Source organism: Dermatophagoides farinae, chromosome 3 (genome assembly GCF_024713945.1).
Source record: "Dermatophagoides farinae isolate YC_2012a chromosome 3, ASM2471394v1, whole genome shotgun sequence".
In the NCBI taxonomy this organism is placed as follows: Eukaryota; Metazoa; Arthropoda; class Arachnida; order Sarcoptiformes; family Pyroglyphidae; genus Dermatophagoides; species Dermatophagoides farinae.
In genome coordinates this window covers 4,336,094-4,342,642 of record NC_134679.1, presented here as the reverse complement: position 1 = coordinate 4,342,642, position 6,549 = coordinate 4,336,094, and the positions used below count along the sequence as shown (strand labels likewise).

At 30.9% G+C, this 6,549-nt stretch overlaps 1 long non-coding RNA gene across 1 annotated transcript; it reads left to right on the top strand.

The window, feature by feature from the left end:
• Positions 1 to 3,934: 3,934 nt before the first annotated feature.
• Positions 3,935 to 4,800, top strand: LOC142597426 (uncharacterized). Its single transcript, XR_012832156.1, has 2 exons — positions 3,935 to 4,059; positions 4,123 to 4,800. It is a non-coding gene; the product is annotated as an uncharacterized LOC142597426 (long non-coding RNA).
• The last annotated feature ends 1,749 nt before the right edge of the window (positions 4,801 to 6,549 follow it).

Genomic DNA, 6,549 nt, shown 5'->3' with positions numbered 1-6,549 from the left:
ATATATATTTGTGTTTGGTTTCGAAATCACTTGGTTAATCAATGAGACATAATAAATGGGGGGGGTGAGAATTGAGCCATGACCATTTTGTTGATCGTCCATCAACTGGATCCATGTGGATTCGATCAAATGGAACAATTTGGGATAGGTTGAAAGCTATTTGCTATCAATGTGTGTGTGTGTGTGTGTGTTATCCGCCTTTTTAAATTCGACCATAAAAACAATGATGATGAAAGCCAAGTCACTATATTGTCACGAAAAAAAATGGAACGAATTCTGATAGAAAATAAATTCCCAAATTGTTGACAATTCATGATGATGATTCAACATTCAGGAAAAAAGAATTGCCAATTAAAAAGGAAACATTTGTCATGTGTATGCGTGTGTGTGTGTGTGACACTAACCTATTATAATTGTCAACAATGATGATGGCATTGAAGTATACTACTATTATCACAATTAGGACGATGACAACAGGTAATAATCCATTCGATTATGATGATGACACTACCGATCGACTCAATTGTCATGTTGTCATTGTCATGATGATGATGAAAATCATTAATGTTTGTCGATCCACATACAAGAATAACATAAAAAATTTTCTATGTTAATGAATAAAATTCTAATCATCATCATCATCATCATCATCAAAATCGAGGTAATGAGCCATTCATTTTAAATAAATGATAAATGACAATTTGACTGTGTGTGACTGAATTTTTATCGTTTTTTTTGTTATTTTATTTAGAATCTTGATGAATCAAGGTCAGTGGATTTGTTTGTTTTTTAATTAGTTGCAAGATTCCAAATAGAAAAAATAAAGAAAAGAATCAGATTTTTCAAATAGTTATTGATGGTCAATTAAATAATGTGTAACGGAAGTCGATTAAATAAGCTAAAAATTCAAGATGAGGCAATTATTAAATCAATTGATTGTTAACAATGATAATCTCTTTATACTTTGCTTGATTTTATGTTTTTTATCATCATGTACAGTACGTATGTTATTTGTATTCGATTCAGGTTTAAAATCTTTGCACATTTGTTGTTATCGCTGTTTTCGGTTCATTATGTTTTACATTTCAACAACATTAATGTTAAGTTTTACGTAACGACTTGAATTGGATCGATTCAGCATTCGAATCACTGCATGTAAGTATCCTGTGCCGCACGAAAAAATGAGATTACTGAATTCTTGATCTTGATTCAACTTTTTTACACGAATTGCAGAATAGTTGAGTGGTTTTTTCTGGTCAAAATTATTGGATGCCATATATTGTCATAGAAAAGCGTTTTCTTATTATTACATGAGTTCAACATGAATAACAAATATTTATCGAGACATCGTGCTGAGCACATAAGATGATGATCACTTTTAACAGTGGTTTTCAATCTTTTTATGCTCAGAGATATGTTCCTTAGAAGTAATATATATAAATGATATAATGTACAAAAACCTGCAGTTGAAAACTTTTGACTTGGAGAATTTCTAATGTAATGTCCATTGGTTGTCGTTATTGTCATGAAGATAATTGCTATTGACATATCACCCGGTGTACAAATAAAGTTTTGTTTTAGTTATATACTGTTGTTGTTGTCGTTTTCCGGTTTGAATAATTTCCATTTCGCTTTTGAATTGCATTTGATTGATGGAGTTGTGAAAAAAGTTTTTTGGCCAAGCCAAATCAAGGATTTTGAAATTGAATTTGAATTTTTTTTTACCGACATCTGTTGTTTAGAATGAGAGTCAAGAATAAAAAATATGGTTTCGACCAACAACAGCGAAAAAAAAATAGCGATAGCCGAAAATACGTATACGAAAAGAGCGAAAGTGATCAAACATAGAAGTAGCGCTACTAAACAAGCGTAGTCTGTGAGCTGTAACTTTGACAATGCTTTTGGAGAACTGTTGGCAGCGACATTTCTGCTGTTGCGGTTATAAACAACAACGTTTGAACTTTCATTGTCGATTTATTCCCTGCAATGATTGTGTGTCTTGTCGTTGTCTTTGTTATTTTTGCTTTAGAAAAACAATATTTTTGATTTTTTTTTTGTGTTTTTTTTACGTTTATTTGTGATAAAATGTCCAGCTTCAATAATGGTATGTACAATTAAATATTCATAGACTTTAGTCATCGACATGTGAATCAGTAAACTCAGTAATCAGTAATTGATATAAAGAGAAATGTATGTATGCGGCTAAAAATCTATTGTACAGTTCTTTGGATGACGATAATCATGATAGAATCATCGGATGTAAAAGAGTAAAGCAAATTTATCAAGCATTGAAAGCAGATACCATCAAGGATCATCATCAGCCGAATGGCAACATTTAGACAAGATATTGATAATATCGAAAGATTGGTCACTACATTTTATACATATCCAATTATTGTTTCGGGTGATTTTAATGCACATCATCGTGCTTGGGGTGGTGAGCTTATTGTGGATCTTTTGTGCCGTCTAAATTTGGTGATTTTAAATGATGGAACCATGACTTTTGATAATGGTCGGTGTAAGCAATAAGTTGAATTAGATTTTGTTTTAATTGGACCAATTTCCAATAATTTTGATTTTTCTTGATCAATTTCACTTTGATCTTTTTCAGAATATGAATTAGCTTGACGTGTTGTTGTTGTTTCATTTTTAAAATTAATACAAGCTTTTTTCTCTTTTATCTTATCAATATCGTCCTCATTTTTTGCAGACGCTTGATTGAATTCTTTGATTGTTTCTTTAATTGATTCCGTTTTTCCAATAATTTTCTTAGTTTCTTCTTTCATTGCGGTCTTTTGTGGATTTTGTTTGATTGATTTTTGATAAATTATTATTTCATTTTTATTTTGATGACCAGCCCCAATATGTAGATTAAATTCAAAGATTGCTGATCTACTCAATAATATCATATCATGAGGATGTTCACATACAAAAAATTCCAATTCTGTATCGATCTCACCAATTATAACTTTTGTATTGCAAATATGCGTTGTTTTTGTTTGTGTACCAATAGTTTTAATAGTTTCAACATGATTTGTGATTGAAATATTCAATATTTTACACATTTTTGGTGTTATGATATTGATGTTTGATCCAGTATCCAATATGAATTTTTGCTTTTGGCTATTAATCATTCCATTAACAGTTATTGGCAACAATAAATTTTCTTTATTATCATTAATTTTCTTAATTTTATTTGCCATCAAACTTTGTTTTTCAAGACAATACAAGCCAATTATTGATTCACAATCACTATCATTTGTGGGTTCATTTTTTATTTTTCTTGCAAAATAACTTGTATTTGTGTCACTTGTCGATGGGTGTTGTTCTTGTTGAATAGTTTCTGATTCTGTTTCTTCAGGTGTTGTTACCAAATAATTTTGTTTAGGCACAACAGCCAATTGATTTTGATTTTGAAAATTTTTGTTTTGATTATATGTTAACATTTGTCTTGTTTGTTGTTGGCGGTAGTTTGGTGATTATTTCTTTTTTCAATCTGTGTATAATAAATGCATCAGCATTTGCCACCAATAGTTTTTCGTGAGCATCTCTTGCTGTTGTCAATAGATTTTGGGTAGATGCTAAATCAAAATCAAATTTTATGGATTCTTCATTTTTTAAATTCGTTTAAAATTCGTTCTTGCATTTCAAATTCATCATAAAAATGATCTTTTAATGTTTTCTTTACCAATTCATAATCATTACTTTTCAATCCTTTTAACGTTTTTCGTGTTGAAGAATCTAATTTTTCACGAATTATTATTATTTTCATTTGGTTGGACATACCACTTTTATCCAATAAACTCACCAACGGTTCGAAAAAATCTTGAAATTCCAGGAATTTCCCTGAAAATTGTTTTATATATTCCAATTGTTGAAAAATGATGAAAAGAAGACCATAAAATGTTATTATTGTGATAAATTGGGTCACATTAAGAAGAATTGTCACAAATTTATGAACGATAAGGAAAATGGCAATGTTAACGACGGTGATTCAAAATCAAAGTTCGTTACTGGTAATGCAGTGTTGGCCATTGCTAAAGAATCTGATGTAGAATTGTAAGTTTGTTTTTCTTGATAAGAAATTCCTTTTGAATAATTGAAATTTTCTCTTTGCAATAGAAAAATGGAGATTGTAAAACTTAAAGAAGATATATATCCACATTAAAATATTTTATTGTAATGGGTCTTCATTGGGAATCGCTAATACGCCTCTTCCCTTTCAGTCCATGATCGCGATAAAAACCGGTCAATACCAATACATTGTTATTAGCGATTATAGACGGGAATAATACTACCGCTCTCCGGTTTTTAGCTGTTGGAATTGTTGAAAGAAAGATTGTTTTACTGTTTAATGTCACTGTTGAGCGTATTTAATTAGTACGATCAATGGTGTAATAGTTCTATAAATTACGCATGTTTACCAGTTATTCATTATTATTAAAAATCATTTATACCATTCTAAAAGCCTATCTATTGAATATTATATACATATTGAATCAATACTTCCAGGACTCTTCTTAACATTAGCCATCTTGAAATATGCCCAGAATGTGATCATGGCCACAACCGAAAGAACAATCCCAAAAACCAGAAACCTTCGTCATAAGAGTTTTTGTTGGCCATCTTTATGATCATTGTTGTTGTTTCAGTCTTTTTATCATCATCACTGTACGTGGTGATATCGGTCACGGTATCTGGTCCATCCATCTATAGCTAGTTGATATTCGATAGAATTTACCATGATCAAAAACATTCCACGAACCAAAATGAGTATCAGAATAAACTTGGTCATCTTGTCCTTTGTCTCTCTTTTCTTTTTTTATAATTAAACGAATGTAAGAAGAAAACCATGATAATGCAATATGATGGTGTATGATCAAGTCAGTGTGCAGATTTGAAATGAGACGTTTTTTCAAACAAAACAAACAAACGACTAGTTTTGGTCAGATTTCAATGACAAAATCAATCCTGAAAAATATGAAAAATAATATAGTAGTTTAATTTAATAGTTTAAATTTTTTCTTACTTTTCCCTGACCCAAGAAGTTGAACTTTTGATCATTTTAAGAACTCATGTCCAACCATCATTTATTTGTGAAAGGCATTCGGCCTTTTGAATTAATGTAAACAAATTGGATCCATGAATTGTTGACTAGAAAATATTTTAATAATTGACACAAAAAACAAATACATGCGATACCGATCACGCCTCAAAGCACGATTCAATACACAACGTTGACGCTGATATCTTCGTGGTAATATAAATTTTTTAAGATCAATAATTTTGAAATTAATTCCCTCGACAATTTTTTTACTTGTCACCGCACCTTTCAAACAGCTCAAGGTCTGATTCGAGTCTACCAATTGATTGTTAACAATTACCATCTTCTGGTTCAATAATACAAACATATCCAGTTTTTTCTTGATTTGATCAGATTTTGAGAATTCAGTAAAATTTTATTCGATAATGACTTATTGAGATTAGATTAGATATATTTCAAGCTTTGCCGATGCCACCATTGAATAAGATGTCTTTTGAAATTATTAATGCTAGTACTAGTATTACCATGAATATGGCCCAAATTTTACCCATTTTTCAGAATATTCGACGTTTTTTGAAAAATTTGTTTGCGCTCGATGTTGACATGTTTGCAGTCATGCTCAATATGTGTGTGGTTGCCGCATACCAGCGTTTCCCAAACTTTTTTGACCACGGTCCGGTAAGAGATTTTAAAATTTTTCGCGACCCACCTTATGAAAAAAACATTTATTTACAAAACAAATTTTGGATATTCCTGGATATACCTTTTGACAGCGCAACCAAAAATTAATTAATGGTGCAGTTTCAAACACTTTTTTAAGATTAATTAAATTATCATCGATGAAATTTCAATTAAATTATCAACTTCTTGTTGACTAAGATTAAACATTTCTTCCTTTTCAATTTCGACAGAAAAAGGATCTTTATTGCTCATATTATTTGATGGAATACCCGGAAAGTAGTCTTTAAAACTATTTATTAGCATCGAAAGATGGTCTTGAATTGAAACTGATAGTGTTTCAAGATGTGAATCTTCTTCATCGTAGTTTGAATGGATTTCAATAAATTTATGTAATGTTTCAAAAGATTTAAAATTTCCTTTTGAAAGTCGTGGCTTAATTATTGCAGCGACCTTTTCTGATACTTTGAAGATATTTAAACCAAAGCCTTGCAAATTTAAATTCAATTCATTGAATTGACAATAGTAATCCAGCTTTCACACGGCGATAGCGGATACTTTTAATTGCGTAGATCGCACAACGCACTAACGTTGCTATGAAAGACCACAAATATGTACTTTGGCACTATTCCTAGTGACTAACCAACTAGTAATAATATGAAACAGAACATTTTTTTGTGTTTTTACAATTTTTGCCGCGACCCAGCTGAAATTTTCTGCGACCCAGTGCCGGCTCGCGACCCACACTTTGGGAAACTCTGCGCCGGATACTATATAACAATATTTCTTGTAACAAAGCATTGAATTAGCATCATTCTCACTGTAAT